We start from the raw sequence: 19,650 nt of genomic DNA, 5'->3' as shown, positions 1-19,650 counted from the left end.
TCTAGTGACGGTATGAGAGAAGTTAGGGTTTTGCGCTTGCACAGCTTATTGCTGCAGATTAATTGAGAAGTTTGTGAGGATTTTAGGGGGTTAAAAGATATTAGAGGAGTGTTACTCCAAAAGTGTGAGTAGGGAAGTCGCCGAACTTCATGTGTGTGTAGCGCTTTGTGCAGAAAATTGTCCACGTGGTTGTTGATGTCGAGACGGGCCCTGCGAGGTCAAGAGACTCCGGAGTATGTTGAAAAGTGTATGAGACACTTGTTTGATGTTGTGATCTGGTCAGTTTAATAGGTTGATCGGGCGTGGTCAACAATTTGGTATGAATTCTGAGGAATGAAAGAACATTTTCAACTTTGAGATTTGACGAATTCTAAAGTGCACTAGAATAGTTCATTAATCAGTTGAGGGTAAAGTTTGCAGGTCAAATTTTGCTTGCGAAAGTGGGAAACCGAGAAAGATGGAATAACTGCTGAGGCTAGTGAAAAATCCCCAAGGTTTCTGAAGCGATTGTATTACCCTTCCTGTAGTAAACCGACAGATTTGTTTTCTTCTTTTGATTAGTGCTCGCGTTATATTGCAGAAATTAGTTTGTGAGTGAACTAGAATGAAAGAGGACAAGCCGCAGGACTTTGTCAGCCGCAGTGTGTGAGTGTGACGTCACTAGGAGCCGCGCTGGGATAGGTCGGTTGGTGAGAGGGGTCACGCACAGATTGGACACAGTCCGTGAAGCGCAATTAGAAGGGGAAAGGCAAGCGAAGAGTATTCCGGGAATTAAAGTCACTTATTGATTACACATTTTAGAAAGAAAAAAAAAAGACGGAAAGATGAAATTTTTCAAAGCATTTAAGAGTGCAATGAGGGGAGATGTTTATATTAAAGCAAATGTAGGAGTAGAAACACCGCCTGAGGGTACACCACCTTACATCGTGATTGAAGAAAAGGGGGTAGCACCATGTCTTTGGCTAAAGCAATGGTGCAAATTAACTGAGAAGCATGGAAGTGTAGCGTTCCCTATCCATGGGTCGTTTAATCTAAGGGTTTTGGAGAATCTAAGATTTGCGGTGTACGACATGAAAGTACCTCCAAGACCAGCACAGTTTGAGGCACTAGCAATTTGGGAGCTAATAGCTAGAAACTGACAACAAAAGAAATTTGAGACAAGAATAAGAAAAGTAGAAAAGACACTAGCGCATGTTAGATGGGACAGCACACAAAAGGTTTGGAGATCAGATGTATTGCAGGGGATTAAATTGTTTCCAGCAATTACTGATGAAGCGGAGACGGAAGGAAGGAAAGCTACCTATAAGACAAACAGGAGTCAGTCCAGAGATAGAGAGAACAGAAACTCAAAAAGGTCAGACGAGTCAGACGATGAGGAGTTCAATATACAATTGCTGAATGATTGCCCGCCACCATATGTGGAAAGCGAAAAAGGCTCAAGCATTAGTACTGCCCCTCCAGAACCAATACAGGGTAATGTAACACCAAATTTGAGAATATCTCAGAGGCCGAGCAGCTACGATATGCCTTTCTCACCACAAATACCACAGATTCAGAGAATATACCCAGACGTGCCTAAATTGAAACCTGCTGATAATTATCAGCCACAGGTTCAAAGGCATTGCTGTGATGGGCATAACATGGAAATGACTTCTGATTCAATTGCGCAGGGAGGACAAAACTATCAAAGACCGACATTGATTCAAGCCGAATCAACACAGTTTTTGATGCCTCAAAAGCAGGCACAAGAAGTGCCGAAGTATACTCGAGTAACAGAGAGCCAGTTAGGTATGCCAGCAATGATGAACCATAATATGGGGATTAACATACCACAGAATTCGGGGAACAAACAAAATCCAGACGCAATATATCTGCATATCACTGTAGGTCCACCAGTACCACTGTACATACAAGCAAACCCAAACGTATGTGAACAAGGGGTAGTAATGACATAGAGTGGGACAGGGAGAAGATGCATAGAAACCACTCCAGAAACAACTCCAATAGCGGCACTGCCAAATGGATCTGGGTCCTTGTCGGCATTTAGTCCAATTCCAATTTGTGCTCCGTCAACCGTGGTAAGGTCACATCCACCACTATTAGTACCGTTAACCTCAGAGACTGAAACATTACAGAAACCATCAGTAGCAGTTGATGTAACTGCTGCTCTGATGGGACTGAACGCGCAACAGTTAACACAATGGTTCAACAGCCTGAACTCCCCACAGAGTACATCCAGCGGAAAGGGAGAAGAATACCTGAATAAAATAAGATTGGGTATGGAGGCAGATGAACTGGTAGAGGGAACAATGGGTCTGAACAGATTAGAATCATATACAGAAGAAGAGCTGAGGTACATGTGCCCTAGAATTACAAAAGAAGTAAGCAGCATACATAAAAAGTTACAAGAAATTGCAGGCAGGAACGAGATCGATATAAGTAAGACTAAACACCTGAGCAGAAGTTACAGGTTAGACTTTGAGACAAAAGACTTTGAACACATGAGATCCACAGGGATGAAAACACACCTTAAAGAGATACTGCAGAGCGCACAGGTCTGGAGATGTTTAGACAAGTGGGAAAGCAGGTGGGTTAAGAAAAAGGACAAAAATAAAGAAAATACTCCAGAGCGGAATGAGAAAGCACAACAGAATGACGACCTGATGTTACCAATGAGAGACAGCGGGGGGAAACTTGCACATGTACCATGGCACAGGTGCGATATTCAATCCTTTACGGATGATTTCCCTAAATTAAGAGAAAAACCTATCGAGTGGTATCAACAAACAGACAGATTTGTGAAACTTGCAAAATGTCTCTGGGAAGACCTAAATACCTTATTTGAAATTGTGGTTCCGGCAGATTTGTGGGAAGATTGTAAAAGGGCTGTAGGTTGGCTGACGAGTGAACCGGAGAGAGATAGGGACACGGGTGCGCCATCACCTACGGTAATGAGTTTATACCACAAGGTGATCGAGCACTTGAAAACCAAGGTTGCGTCGAAAAATGTGGATTGGCAGAGGATTGACAGAACAGCCCAAGAGGTTAAAGAATCTATACATGCGTACTATGAGAGATTGTTAAAGGCGTTTAAAAATTACAGTGGTACGGAAACGATTGAGGCAAAGGACATGCTTCATTTTGTGTTCAGATTTGTGGAAGGGTTGGACCCGAAATCAACCAGATGATTAAAACGCATTTGATTTGTTGGCAGTCAAAGTCGATCGATGAAGTGTTGAATTATGCAAAATACTGCAGTGATGAAATTGAGGCAAAGCAGAAAAGGTTGAAAGAAAAGGTGATGGTGATGCAGCTTAGAGCAGCTCAGACAGGTTTGCAAGGTTTTCAACAACAGATGCCGCAGCAGCAGCAGAAGGGAAATGCTATGTTTCAGCCGCAGATGAGAGGCAGAGGCCGAGGAGGTTTTGTGAATAATGGTCCCGACTTGAATACTGTTATGATTCCAAATGGTATACAGGCAATGAAGAAGGTGATGCCATGTCACACATGCGGAATCGTCGGGCATTGGAAGCGGGAGTGCCCAATGATGGTGCAGGAAGATGTAGGTCAGCAAAACAATGATGTCAATGCAATTCAGAATATGAGAGGACTAAAATTGGGAGGTCCAAATCCAAATTATCAAAATAATGTAAACCAGATGCAGGGTTTACAGCCCATGCAATCGCAACAGATGCAAATGCCTCGTGTGCAAATGGCACAGTTGCAGCCAATGCAACAGCAGTTTCCTATGGTACCTAATCAGCAAATGCAAATACCCCTAGCACCAATGAATCAGCAGCAAGCAATGCTTCCTCAACAGGTCACGGGTCAAGGAATGAATCAAAGTGACACAGTACACCAATTCCCCTTACATAGTGAGAATGGAATAAACGATGCATGGAAGAGTGAAAGTTCAGATGAGGAAGGGAATTGTATGCTTGCAGCATCTCTGGAAGTTGATCAAAAGGGTCCGTATGTGGAGGGAAGAGTTATGGGTCACCGTGTTTCATTCTTGGTTGACACAGGAGCTACACGTTCCACTGTTAGGAGCATTGAAGTACCAAATTTGCCACTTTCAGGGAGAACAGTTCAAGTAGTGGGAGTAGCAAATAGGTACCTGACGAACCCAATCACAGACCCAGTGCAAGTCAGAATTGGTAACTATCAAGGGTCACATAAATTTGTGGTGTGTGACTCAAGCCCGATATCACTACTAGGGAGAGACCTATTGTGCAAATTGGGATGTTCAATTATGTGTTCAAACGATGGAATTAAAATTCAGACAAACAGTGATGGGGAAGAAGAGGACAGTGTAGGAGGGGATGAAATGGAAACTGTTGATGAAGAGTATCCCCTGATTACTCTTTATCCAATGCTCACTGAAGCAGATATTCCTGCTGAGATGCAGTAAACAGTCGGAAAGGAAGTGTGGGATATGACAGTGAAAGAAGTAGGACTGGTCAAAGGAGTAGAACCAGTGAAAGTGACTGTAAAACCCAATGTAACCTTTCCCCAGACCCCACAGTACCATATGGCACAAGACACCCTCATGAAAGTCGCCCAACTCATTGATGAGTTTGTAAAACAGGGAGTATTGAAAGAAGTGTTAAGCAGTCCATGTAATTCACCAATCACGGGACTAATAAAACCAAGTGGAAAGGTCTGGATTGTTCAGGATTTGAGGAAAATAAATGACAAAATAATCAAATGTTGTCCCGTAGTACCAAATCCAGCTGTGATAATGTTTCAAGTTCCCTGTGATGCTGAATGGTTCTCAGTCATTGACTTGTCACAAGCATTCTTTTCTGTGCCTCTTCATGAGGACAGCCAATTTCTCTTTTGTTTTAAATTCCTAGACAGAGTCTACAGTTGGTGTCGAATTCCTCAAGGGTTTTCGGAGTCACCATCAATTTTCAATCAGATTCTGAAGAAAGATTTGGAGTCGTTAGAGTTGCCATTCGAGTCAACCCTAGTACAATACATTGACGATTTGCTGATCGCATCTAAAACAGAAAGTGACTGCAGAGCTGACACTATTGCCCTATTGAACCATTTGGGAAGGAACGGACACAAGGTGTCCCCTTCAAAATTACAGTTCTGCCAGAAGAAAGTGAAATATTTGGGTCACCAAATAGAGAAAGGGCCACGAAGAATTATTAAGGGAAGAATAACAAGTGTACTTCAAATGAGTCCCCCAAAGACGAGGAGGGAGGTGAGAAAGTTTTTGGGAATGGTGAGCTACTGTCACCAATGGATTCCCAATTTCTCAACTCTAGCAAAACCATTACTGAAACTGACCCAGAAGGATGCGCTGGATGAAATAGTGTTGAAGAGAGATGAAATGGATGCCTTTGTTGAATTAAAGGAATGCATGTGCAGAGCACCAGCTTTAGGTATGCCTGACTACACAAAGCATTTCACATTGTTTTGTCATGAACGTGATGCATGTTCCTTGTCTGTCTTGACTCAAGCCCATGGTGGCGTAAACAGACCAGCAGCATATTTTTCAGCTACTTTGGATCCGGTCGCAGCAGCACTGCCAGGGTGCCTGCGTGCCGTAGCTGCAGTTGGTATCAGCTTAACCCAGAGTGAAGGAATAGTGATGGGACATCCTTTAACAGTCATGGTCCCTCACTCAGTCGAGATACTTTTGACACGTTCCCGAACACAGCACATGATTGGTGCTAGGCTCACAAGGTATGAAACAATAATTCTGGGATCACCTAATGTGCAGCTGAAACGGTGCACTACGTTGAATCCAGCAACCTTGTTTCCCAGTGAAAATGCCGAAATTGAGAACGCTGAAGACATCGAGCACGACTGTCTTCAGGTGACTGAATTTTGCACCAAACCAAGACCTGATATCAAAGATACCTGATTGGAAGAAAATGATCAAGTTATTTTTGTTGATGGCTCATGTTTAAGAGATGCACTGGGAATACTGAAAGCAGGATATGCTGTATGTACAGTAACAGGTGTTCTGGAAGCATCTTGGCTTCAAGGAGTTTACTCTGCTCAAGTGGCAGAATTGGTTGCCCTTACTAGAGCTTGCCAACTTTCTGCATTGATGAAAGTTACCATTTACACTGACAGCCAGAACGGATTTGGAATAGTGCATGACTTTGGACAATTGTGGTCACAGAGAGGCTTCATGACCTCTTCAGGATCACCAGTGAAAAATGGTGAAAGGATAAGGGAATTGTTACATGCCATCCAGTTACCAGGAGAAGTAGCAGTGGTAAAATGCAGTGCACAGTCGAAGGGACAAGACTATGTTTCTCTGGGAAATGGATATGCGGATCAAGTCGCAAGGTTTTGCGCATTGAACTTTATATTGCTCAGGGATGAATGGAACTTGATAAATGAGCCAGAACTTGAACCAAGGGAAATCTTTGCTCCAAAGGTTGTAGATACAATGGATGAATTGAAGTCCTTACAGAATGATGTTAGTGAGGATGAGAAACTCTCATGGACCAAATCGCAATGTGTAAAGAGACTAGATGAATTATGGGTTTCAAGTGAAGGGAAATTTGTTCTGCCAAACAGTCTTTTGACACAGTTAGCCAGGTTCTACCATGGACAAGCCCATCTTGCAAGGGATAACATGATTAGACTATTTAAAACTGATTGGTTTAACCCCAAATTCCGTCAAGTTGCTGAAGCAGTTTGCCATCGTTGCGTCATTTGCCAACAGATGAACGCAGGGAAGGGAACAGTAGTAAATTTCAGCCACATTGGAAGAGCAGGGGGTCCCTTTAGCAGGATGCAAATGGACTTTATTGAGATGCCTGTGCATGGAGGCTTGAAGTATGTGTTGGTGGTTGTGTGCATTTTTAGTCACTGGATTGAAGCATACCCTACACGCAGAAATGACAGTCTCACAGTTGCAAAACTGCTCTTGAGAGAGCTAATACCACGTTTCGGATTCCCGATCTCCTTAGAATCAGATAGGGGAAGTCACTTCAATAACGAAGTAATAAAATTACTTTGTGCAGCACTGAACATTGAGCAAAAGTTGCATTGTAGCTACCGCCCTGAAGCATCAGGACTAGTGGAGAAAATGAATGGCACATTGAAATCAAGGATGGCGAAAATATGTGCATCAACAAACTTAAAATGGCCTGACGCATTGCCCTTGGTGTTAATGTCAATGAGAAACACCCCTGACATAAAGACTGGACTGTCCCCGCACGAGATCCTCATGGGCAGAGCCATGAGACTTCCAGCAGTTCCTGCAAATGCTCTTTTGAATATTACAGATGATATGGTGTTAGACTACTGCAAAGGTCTAGCTGATGTGGTCCGCTCTTTCTCTCACCAGGTGGAGGCAACCACCTTGCCACCGATCCAAGGTCCAGGACACGCCCTGAAAGCAGGTGACTGGGTTGTGATAAAGAAGCACGTGAGGAAGTCGTGTTTGAAACCCCGTTGGAAAGGACCTTTTCAAGTGATTCTGACAACTACCACAGCTGTGAAGTGTGTGGGAGTTCCCAATTAGATTCACGCCAGTCACACGAAGAGGGTGATGTGCCCCACGGATGAGGAAGTTGAAGCACTGAAATCACCAATGTCTGACAACAAAGTACCAAGCGCCGAGACAGAGCGAAGAGGAACTAGAAGCGAACAGTTAGAAATAGAGGAAGGAGAAATATTTTCTGAGGACGAAGCAACTGATTCATTTGGGGAAGACCAAGGAGGAGCCTCAGAGAGTGACCAAGGTCCTGAAGGTGACAAAGAGCCTGAAATAGCTGAAGGCGACAGAGAGCCTGAAGTAGGTAACAGTGACAAAGAGCTCGAGATGGGTGAAGGAGCAGGAGAGCCTGATCAGAGGAGGGCTTTCCCAGAAGCAGACGATACAGGAAAAGAAAAGGAAAACCTGATTGACTTCCCACAGGGAGAAGACATGGCAGGGCAGAGCGAAACTGTTCAAACTCCTTCAGAAGAGGTTGCAGGTCCATCAAATGGACACAGTGCAAAAAGAAGACAAAGCATATCGCCAGTAAAATTAAGAATCAGAGCAACATTAAACGAGAGTGAAGGGCCAAAGGTGAAAGAGAAAAGAAAAGAAGTGTCTGTCGCAATAGCAGCACCAAGTGAAGAGAAAGACTTGGCCAAGGAACAAAGTATGAGCGAGAGATAGTCCAAGAGAGATGCAAAATTGAAAAGAAAAAGAATACCGAGCAAAAGATATTCTGGTCCGGAGTGGGCATACTTAGCCACTAAAGATTGGTCAGACGAATTTGTATCCCTCAGTCTCGAGAACGAAGAGGCAGAACTTCACTTTGGCATCTGAGGAGTAAAACTCCATGAACTTTACCGAATAAAGACATTGATAACCTGATTGACTTTTCAACCGGCTAAGACATTGCTAACTTGATTGACTTTAAACCGATTTTGAGACAACGCTGCTAACCGATGGTAGAGCGGAACGTGGTAACAATTTACCTGCGTTCGGACGCTCTTTAGGTCGATGAATCTTCTGACTAAGTGGGAACTCTCTGTACTCTTAATCAATCAACTTCATCAAATCGATAATCAATAACGAACATAAGCAACACCCTGAACAACATAACACTTAACAATTAATCCAGAATACATTTCGGCGAACCCTGACCTTTCAGCCAGGAATAACCACACCAGTTTATTGCAAAGTTAGTGAATTTATTTCCCTATATTAACAAAGCTAGCACGATATAAATGTGTCTCAACACCAAATGATAAACATATATGAACATTAATAGCTGTCCATAACGTCGAAACAAGTGTAATCTATGTAGCATTTGAATCACGAGGCATTCGATAGTGGCAATGCAAAGCACTAATACGATAATCTGCAATGGGCTAATTGCGTACATTTAGTCAGCATAACAAGATCTCAAATTGCATCATGCGATATATGGAATCCTCGTCTAACCTCAAATTAGCATCAGCATGTGGGACTTCATGCAAAAAACGATTTGGCAACATCAATTTAGAAAACTCCTAGCTAGGGTCCTTATCAAAATCAGCAGTTGGTTACCTAAAAGAAACACAATGCAATTTTACAATTTCCTTTCATAATTACCAATTTCCAATCAGCAATCAATGAAGTCTTCGTCTCACAGGTATCGTTTCTCGATCAGCATAGGACGGGACAAAGGGGCAGGGGTGAACGGGGCAATTGCCTCACGGCGGCAAAGTAAGGCTACTACTTCATGCAAAGGGACAAATCAAAGTTAGAGTCTCTAGGGCAAGAATCATTAAAGTCTCTTTCTCTCTATTAGAGAAAGCATCAAAGTCTCTCAAAATGGCGTCGCAGCAAAATGGGTCATAGTAGCTACGAAGTCAAAATGGCGGGATGTCCGAAGAGAGAGAGAGAGAGCTTTCCTCTCGTGCACCTGGTTTTCATAGACAACAGTTCAAGTCCTGTAGGGTCTCCATTGGTGGGTTCATAGGTTAGCTTCAAATTGACCAATCAAAAACGACAGTTCTCAAGCTTTTACTTAAGCATACATTATCCTTGGAGATGGGTACGCAAGTTGCAACATTGTTTCTCCATTAGCTTACTCTCAGAGCCTCCATTGTCCGCACCTGCAAGCCGACCTTGAATTAAGGAGAAAAATATGCCATGCTGGCACCAACTTTAAGATAAGCATGTGAACAGTCTCTGTGGAAAAGTACAGCTTCAAGCAGAAATACACGTTTAATAGCACAGTGGAAAAATACGAACATTTAAACCGTGAGACCAGGCAACTAGGCCAAAGCCTCCGCTAAAGTAATGCTAAGCTAAGGCATTTCAAATAAGCAAATCGTAGCACACGTTTATGATTATGTCGGATTAGTGCAATTCTAATACACCACGTTATATGAAGCACGCATATAAATGTTGGCAAACTACTCTGAAGGCACATTTTGTCCCCGTACAATCTTAATTAATTCGGTTAATGTCACACATGATTATTTCAGCACTACGTTTAAGCGTTAATAAATCAAAACCTTCATTTTCTGCTTCATCAATCCCTCCTCTGATGACTACTTGTCATCACACAAATTTAGCCCACAAATTTTATCCCATTAAAATTCTGTCAGCTCCCTTTTCCTTTTAGTTCCCCTAGTTTACGCTTTGTATTCTTCTGCCATTCTTTTCATTATTTTCTCCTCCTTTCTTCTTTTAATTCTTTCCATAATCATTATTATTCCCCTTTTTATTCCCCAAATTCCAAATACACAAATTATTATTATTAATATTCCTTCTATTATCTTCAATAATATTCCATTCCAAATTCCCCCAATCCAATGTCCCACTGAAGCAAGTCCCTTTCCAACCTTTTCCCACACTCCTGGTTCTTTCAGTTCTTTCAAATCTGCACTTTCTTTTGTTAGATTAGCAAGCATAGTTTTAATTTTCACACTATTATCAGGTATATAGGTGCAGCAGTGACGTGCACCAATCATTTTGCAAACGCCTCCATCCTTTGCTAAAAGAATGTCTAAAGCAAGCCTATTTTGAAGAGTCATAGCTCTTTCCGCTGCAAGTTCAGCATCCATCAGGATTATAGCACCTGAAAACTTTGTCAACATGTTATCCACTATAGTAGACAACTTTCTTATTTTGATGGAATTCAGCACAACCCCTAATGAAGGAATCATGGCTCCAAATATATCACCTACCACAGCAGCTGCGGTCTCTCTTTTCTGGATACGATGGGATCCAGGTGTCTTTTCAATCATCGATATGTCATCCAGTTGATAAACCTTTGGAAACACTATACCCAAATAACATCTTCCCCACCATCCCTTTGGAAGACGATAATAGGCATTATGCCCACAAATGTAATACACCCCTGGAATGACAGGGTCAAGTCCGTCCATCATGAATGTCCATTTGGCCTTAAAAATAAACGTATGTTTGCATTCACTCGCTCCTACAAAAATATTGTCATAGTATGATTCACCTCGATATATACAAAATTTCCCTACATGCCAAGCATCTAAAGCAATTTTCCCTTGTGTCTTTATAGCAGCAAAATCATAATTATCTACTGAAGTCCTCTTATGCAGTTCTTTTTCTAATTTCGCCTTCATTTGAGCCCTTCTATCATCTGTGCGATCTAAAAAGCTTATTTCTACAGCAGAGACGGAGCAAGTAAGGTTTTCCCTATGAGCATGAGCCGTTTCAAAAGGTTGCATTGGCTCGAAAAAGTCCCTCATAATTTTGTAATCCCAATATTTTGCAGTCTCGCTTAGCTGCACTATTATAGGAACATAAGCAAAGGTAACATCATAATTTGAGAAAAAATACTGTATATTAGATTGACCATAAAACCTAGACATTACTATACTACATGTAATCCCATATGTAAGAGGCATGTGGTGATAAGTCACCCCTTCCTTTACTGATGTCGGTATCTGGGTACACACATAACAATCTTTCGCATCCATAGTCTCAACATACTCTGTTAGTAAGCGATAGAAAACGTTATACGAAAGCTCTTTCTTATCATGCAAGAGCCTCTCATCCATTGCTAGTCTTTTCAATGGTGTTAGTTCAGTGACAGTAACAGGAACAATAGTAGAAGCAGCAATAGTCTCCTTCTCACCCTTTCCATGCATTCCAAACACAATTGCCATTATTATTAGTACACATGTTAGTACCAGGCCTATACACACGTATTTACAATATTTCTTTCTATTATTCTGCATAGCGTACCCAGGCATGATCTGTATAGAATCAGAGAGCTAGAAGCACTTATAAATGAAACTACTTAGCAATTCAGTTACAAAGCTTGAACGAGCACAATGTTCACACCGTCTTCTTCAAAAGGCCAGTCACTTATCGGTTAGCAGCATTTGTCTCAATTCGGTTTAGCAATGTCTCAGCTGGTTGTTTGTCTCACGTTAGATTGCAGCAAGCAATGCCATTTACTACCGTTTCAATCAACAGAGTCAATGAAGCTTTTCTTTTCTATGGGTATCTCTTCTTCTTCTTCGTTCTCGATGCTTAGAGATACAAACTCATCAGTCCAATCATCATTGACTGCATATGCCCATTCAGGACCGGAATATCTCCTGTTTGGTATCCTTTTCCTTTTCAATTTTGCTTCTCTTTTCGATTCTGCTTCGCTGGCACTCTCCTCCTTCGCCAAGTCCTTTTCTTCACTTGACGATTGTTCCACGACAGTCACTTCCTTTCTTTTCTCTTTCACTTTCGGCCTTCCTCCTTCGTTCAAACCTTCTTTACCCTTTTCTTTTATCGGTGAGATACTTAATCTTCTTTTTGCACCGTGTCCATTTGATGGACCTGCGATCTTTTCTGTAGAGGTTTGAGCTTTTTCATTCTGCTCTTCTTTGTCCCCACCTTCAGGGGAATCAGTCACGTTTTCTTTTTTTTTTTCTGTATCATCTATTTCTGGGAAAGCCCCCTTTTGCTCAGGCTCTCCTGCTTTCTCACTTTCTTCGAGCCCTTCGTCACCGTTACTTTCTTCAGGCTCTGTATCACTTTCAGCTGCTTCAGGCTCCTTGTCACCATCAGCTGCTTCAGGCTTTTTGCTACCCTCAGCGGCTTCAGGCTCTTTGTCACCTGCAGCTTCGTCGTCGCTGTCTGAACTTTCTCCTTGGTCTTCCCCAAGTGAGTCGGACTCTTCGTTCTCCAATAATATCTCCTTTTCTTCTGCTGTTGCTTGTCCGCTTTCAGTTCGCTTTTGTTCTGTCTCAGCACTCGGCACCGTTTTATCAGGCACTGGTAGTTTCAGCGCTTCAACTTCCTCATCTGTGGGACACAACACCTTCTTTGTATGACTGGCATGAATCCAGTTGGGAACCCCCGCGCACTTCACAGCAGTAGTTGTTGTCAGGATCACTTGGAAAGGGCCTTTCCAACGGGGTTCCAGACACGACTTCCTCACGTGCTTCTTTATCACGACCCAGTCACCTGCTTTCAGTGCGTGTCCTGGACCTTGGATCGGTGGCAAGGTGGTCGCCTCCACCTGGTGAGAGAAAGAGCGAACCACGTCAGCCAGACCTTTGCAGTAGTCTAACACCATATCATCTGTAATATTCAAAAGCATGTTTGCGGGAACTGCAGGAAGTCTCATAGCCCTTCCCATGAGAATTTCGTGCGGAGACAATCCAGTTTTTCTATCCGGAGTGTTTCTCATTGACATTAGCACTAAGGGCAATGCGTCAGGCCATTTCAAATTTGTTGATGCACATATTTTTGCCATTCTCGACTTCAGCGTACCATTCATCTGCTCCACCAGTCCTGATGCTTCAGGGCGATAGCTACAGTGCAGCTTTTGCTCAATGTTCAGTGCTTCGCAAAGTAACCTCATCACCTCGTTATTGAAGTGACTTCCCCTATCTGATTCTAAAGAGATCGGGAATCCGAACCGTGGCATTAACTCCCTCAATAAGAGCTTGGCAACTGTAAGGCTGTCATTTCTACGTGTGGGGTATGCCTCAATCCAATGACTAAAAATGCACACAATCACCAACACATATCTTAAACCTCCATGCACAGGCATCTCAATGAAGTCCATCTGCATACGACTAAAAGGACCGCTTGCCCTACCAATGTGGCTCGCGTTCACAACTGTTCCCTTTCCTGGGTTCATCTGTTGGCAAGTGACACATCGATGGCAAACTGCTTCTGCAGCTTGACGAAATCTGGGGTTAAACCAATCAGTTTTGAACAATCTTATCATGGCATCTCTCCCTAGGTGAGCTTGCCCATGATAGAACCGCGCAAGCTGTGATAAGAGACTATTTGGCAGAACAAATTTTCCCTCATGTGAAACCCATAGCTCGTCTTGTCTCTTTAAACATTGTGATTTAATCCAGGAATCTCTTTCATCTTCCCTGACATTATTCTGTAGTGCTTTTAGTTCTTCTATTGTATCTACGACCTTCAAGGCAAATGCTTCAGCTGGTTCGAGTTCTGGTTCACTTATTGTATTCCAATCATCCCTTAACAATATACAGTTCAAGGCACAAAATCTTGCGACTTGATCTGCATAGGCATTTCCCAGAGACACATAGTCCTGTCCTTTCGTGTGAGCACTGCACTTTACCACTGCAACTTCAGCTGGCACTTGAATGGCATGTAACAACTCCCTTATTCTCTCCCCATTTTTCACTGGGATCCTGAAGAAGTCAGGAAACCTCTCTGTGACCACAGTTGTCCAAAGTCATGCACAATCCCAAACCCGTATTGGCTATCAGTGTAAATGGTGACTTTCATCAATGCAGACAATTGACATGCTCTAGTAAGGGCTACAAGTTCTGCTACTTGTGCAGAATAGACTCCTTGAAGCCATCCCGCTTCCAAGACCCCTGTTACAGTACATACAGCATATCCTGCTTTCAAAATTCCCACCCCATCTCTTAGACATGAACCATCAACAAAAAGAATTTGGTCATTTTCATCAAGTTTTGTATCCTTGATGTCCGGTCGGGGTTTTGTGCAAAATTCAGTCACCTGAAGGCAGTCATGCTCGACGTCTTCAGCGTTCTCAATTTCAGCAATTTCTCCAGGAAGCAAGGTAGCTGGATTCAACGTAGTGCACCTTTTCAGCTGCACATTCGGTGAGCCCAGAATAGTCGTTTCATACCTTGTGAGTCTTGCTCCAGTCATGTGCTGCGTTCGGGATCGGGTCAAAAGTATCTCAACTGAGTGAGGGACCATGACTGTTACCGGGTGTCCCATCACTATTCCTTCACTCTGAGTGAGGCTGATACCAACTGCTGCTACGGCGCGCAAACACCCTGAGAGTGCTGCTGCAACCGGATCCAAAGTAGCTGAAAAATACGCTACTGGTCTGTTTACGCCACCATGGGCTTGAGTCAAGACAGATAAAGAACATGCATCACGTTCATGGCAAAACAATGTGAAAGGCTTTGTGTAATCAGGCATACCTAAAGCTGGAGCCCTGCACATGCATTCCTTTAATTCAACAAAAGCATCCATCTCATCCCCTTTCAATTCGATCTGATCCAAGGCATCCTTCTGGGTCAATTTCAGTAAAGGCTTTGCTAGAGACGAGAAGTTGGGAATCCACTGGCGACAGTATCCCACCATTCCCAAAAACTTCCTCACCTCCTTCCTTGACTTTGGTGGACTCATTTGAAGAACACTTGTAATTCTTTCCTTCATTATTTTCCGTGACCCTTTCTCTATCTGGTGACCCAAGTATTTCACTTTCTTCTGACAGAACTGCAGTTTGGAAGGAGACACCTTGTGTCCATTCCCTCCCAAGTGGTTCAACAGAGCAATGGTATCGGCTGTGCAGCCACTTTCTGTCTTTGATGCAACCAGTAAGTCATCAATGTACTGTACTAAGGTTGACTCGAATGGCAACTCTAACTCTTCCAAGTCTTTCTTTAGAACCTGATTGAATATCGACGGTGACTCAGAGAACCCTTGAGGAATTCGACACCAACTGTATACTCTGTCTAGGAATTTGAAACAAAAGAGGAATTGGCTATCCTCATGAAGAGGCACAGAAAAGAATGCTTGTGACAAATCGATGACTGAGAACCACTCAGCTTCGCAAGGGATCTGAAACATTATCACAGCCGGATTCGGTACGACAGGGCAGCACTTGATTATGATGTCATTTATTTTCCTCAAATCCTGTACAAGTCGGACTTTCCCACTTGGCTTTATTAGTCCCATTATCGGTGAATTACATGGGCTGCTTAATACTTCTTTCAGTACTCCCTGCTTCACAAATTCGTCAATAAGTTGGGCAACTTTCATGAGGGTATCTTGTGGCATGTGGTATTGTGGGGTCTGGGGAAAGATCGCATTGGGCTTTACCATCACTTTTACTGGTTCAACTCCTTTCATCAATCCCACCTCTTTCCCTGTCATGTCCCACACTTCCTTTCCGACTGTTTCCCGTAATTCTGCTGGGATATCTTCTTCAGTTATCATCGGTAAAAGACAAATCAGAGGATACTCTTCGTCGACTGTTTCTATCTCATCCCCCTCTACACTGTCCTCGTCTTCCCCATTATTGCTCGTCTCTATTGTTATTCCTTCGTTTGAACACATGATCGAGCAACCCAATTTACACAATAGGTCTCTTCCTAACAGTGCTATCGGGCTTGAGTCACATACCACAAACTGATGTACCCCTTGATAGTTACCAATGTTGACTGGTATCGGATCTGTTATTGGGTTCGTCAGATGCCTGTTTGCTACTCCCACCACTTGAACTGTCCTCCCTGAGAGTGGCAAATTTGGTACTTCACTGCTCTTAACAGTTGAACGTGTGGCTCCCGTGTCAACCAAGAATGAAACACGATGACCCATTACTCTTCCTTCTACGTACGGACCCTTTTGATCAACTTCTAGGGATGCCGCAAGCACACAATCTCCTTCCTCTTCTGAGCTTTCACTCTACCATACATTGTTTATTCCACTCTCACTGTGTAATGGGAACTGTTGTACTGTGCCGTTTGTGCTCATTACCTGACCCGTTACCTGTGGAGGAACCATCATTTGCTGCTGACTCATTGGTGCCAAAGGTATTTGCATTTGCTGATTAGGTACCATAGGTAACTGCTGTTGCATCGGCTGCATTTGCGTCATCTGCACACGGGGCATCTGCATCTGCTGCGGCTGCATAGGTTGTAATCCCTGCAATTGGTTTATGGTCTGAAAATTTGGGTTTGGACCCCTCATTTTTGGTCCTCTCATTGTCTGAAATGCATTGGCATCATTGTTTTGCTGACCAACACCTACACCTGCACCTGCGCCTTCCTGCACCACCATCGGGCACTCGCGTTTCCAATGACCTACGTTTCCGCACGCGTGACACGGCATCACCTTTTTCATTGCCTGCACACCCGTCACAACAGTGTTCAAATCTGGACCATTATTCACAAAACCTCCTCTGCCTCTGCCTCTGGCCTGTGGTTGAAACGCCATGTTTCCCTGCAACTGCGGCTGCTGTTGCTGAAACACCATGTTTCCCTGCAACTGCGGCTGCTGTTGCGGTACCTGCTGTTGGAACCCTTGCATCCCTGGCAACCCTTGCAGTCCTTGCAGACCTTGCAAGCCTGTCTGAGCCGCCTTAAGCTGCATCATCATCACCTTCTCTTTCAGCTTTTTCTGTTTCACCTCAATTTCGTCGCTACAGTATTTCGCATAAGTCAAGACTTCATCAATCGGTTTCGACTGCCAGCAGATCAAATGTGATTTTATCATCTGACTTATCTCTCGTCTCAGCCCTTCCACAAATCTGAACACAAAATGAAGCATATCTTTCGCCTCGATTGCTTCCGTGCCACTGTAATTCTTGAACGCCTTCAACAACCTTTCATAGTAACTATGAATCGATTCCTTAGCCTCTTGGGCAGTTCTATCAATTTTCTGCCAATCCACATTTTTCGCGGCAACTTTCGTCTTCAAATGTTCAATCACCTTATAGTACAGACACATCACCATAGGTGATGGTGCACCTGTCTCTCTGTCTCTCTCTGGTTCACTTGTCGGCCAACCTACAGCTCTTTTGCAATCCTCCCACAAATCTGCCGGAACCACAATCTCGAATAGAGTGTTCAGGTCTTCCCAGAGACATTTTGCAAGCTTCACAAACCTATCAGTCTGCTGATACCATTCAATCGGCTTCTCCCTCAGTTTGGGAAAATCATTCGTAAAAGACTGAATATCGCTCCTGTGCCATGGTACATGTACTAATTTTCCCCCTGCTGTCTCCCTCATGGGTAACATGGTTACGGTCTCGCTGCTCTGCGGTCTTTTCTCATTATGCTCTGTAACACTGTCCCTCCTCTTATCCTTCCTCTTTACCCATCTGCTTTCCCACTTGTCTAAACACCTCCACACTTGGGCACTCTGCAACAATTCTCTAAGGTGTGCCTTCATGCCTGCTGATCTCATGTGTTCAAAATCTGTGGTCCCAAAATCCAACCTATAGCTCCTGCTCAAGTGTTTCGTCTTGCCTATGTCAATCCCGTTCCTGTCTGCTACTTCCTGCAAACTTTTATGTACCTTGTTTACTTCTTTTGTGATCTTTGGACATAGATACCTCAACTCCTCTTCCGTGTAGGATTCTAACCTGTTCACACCCATATTCCCTTCCACCAATTCTTGTGCTTCCATGTTCAGCCTCATCCTGCTCAAGTAATCGTCTCCTTTCCCACTGTCTGAACTTTGTGTGGAATTTAAACTGTTGAACCATTGTGTCAGCTGTTGCGCATTTACCCCCATCAGTGTAGCATTCACATCGACTGCCATTGATGGTTGCGGCAACTTTTCAGTGTGCGATGTTAATGGTATTATCAATGGGGGGCTCGACCTCACCAGTGTTGATTGAGCGCATACGGGACTAAACTCCATCAAGGACCCAGACCCAGTTGGCTGAGCCACTATCGGGGTTATCCCTGGAGTGTTTTCTATGCACCTTCTTTCTGTCCCATTCTGCAGCATTTGTCCCTGACTGCTCATACCTAAGTTGGGCTGACTATACAAAGGTACCACTGGACCTACAGTAATGGGCAGTGATATCGCATCTGGATTTTGTCCATTTCCCATATTCTGAGGCATGTTCATCCCCATATTATGGGCCATCATTGCCGGCATGCCCATCTGACTCCCCGTCATTTGAGCATGAACATTTCCTCCCTGCATTTGCTTTTGAGGCATCATAAACTGAGTTGATTCAGCTTGTGCCATTGTTGGGTTGTAACCATTCTGTACGCCCCTTACGGTTGGATCTAGAATCATTCCTCCACTGTTATCACTGCTGTAGTACCCTGGCATCTGCGGCTGATAATGTTCTGCTGATTTCAACACGGGCACATCTGGATACATTCTCCTGACCTGCGGTATCTGTGGGGTGAGCAGTAAGCTCGGATCCTTAGATCCCGATGGTACTCCTGTATTCTGCGTTTCACTGTTCTGTACCGATGCCGGAGGGGCAGAACTGGTACTTGGACCTTGTCCATTCTCTGCATAAGGTGGTGGACGGTCGTTCAGCAATTGCATTATCAACTCCTCATCCTCTAACTCCTCTTCTCTTCTCAACTTTTCCTCGTCCTCTCTGTCCTTGGAACACTTCCTGTCTGTCTTACAGGTAGCTTTCTTACCTGTCTCCTCTTCATCCTTAGTAATTGCGGGGAACAATTTTATTCCCTGCAATACATCTGACCTCCACACCTTCTGCGCATTATCCCACCTAGCATCCGCTAGTGTCTTTTCTACCTTCCTCATCCTTGTTTCAAACTTGTTTTTCTGTTGCTGTCTAGCCATGAGTTCCCATATTGCTAGAGCCTCAAACTGTGCTGGCCTTGGAGGCACCTTCATGTCATACATCGTAAATCTCAAGTTCTCTAGGACCCTTATATTGAATGTCCCATGTATCGGGAATGCTACGCTCCCATGTTTCTCTGTCCACTTGTGCCATTGCTTTAGCCAAAGGCACGGAGCTACCCCTTTTTCCTCCATTACAATGTAAGCTGGTGTACCCTCGGGTGGCGTCTCCTCTCCTACGCTCGCTTTAATGTATGACTCTCCCTTCATCGCGCTCCTGAATGCTTTAAGGAATTTCATTTTTTCGTCTTTTAATTCACAAAGTTTATACTCAATAGGTCACTTTTATTCCACAAAATTTGTAATCAATAGGTGACTTTAATTCCCGGAATACT

The sequence above is a fragment of the Pleurodeles waltl genome, chromosome 7 (genome assembly GCF_031143425.1).
Source record: "Pleurodeles waltl isolate 20211129_DDA chromosome 7, aPleWal1.hap1.20221129, whole genome shotgun sequence".
Classification (NCBI taxonomy): Eukaryota; Metazoa; Chordata; class Amphibia; order Caudata; family Salamandridae; genus Pleurodeles; species Pleurodeles waltl.
This window is presented reverse-complemented; position numbering follows the sequence as displayed.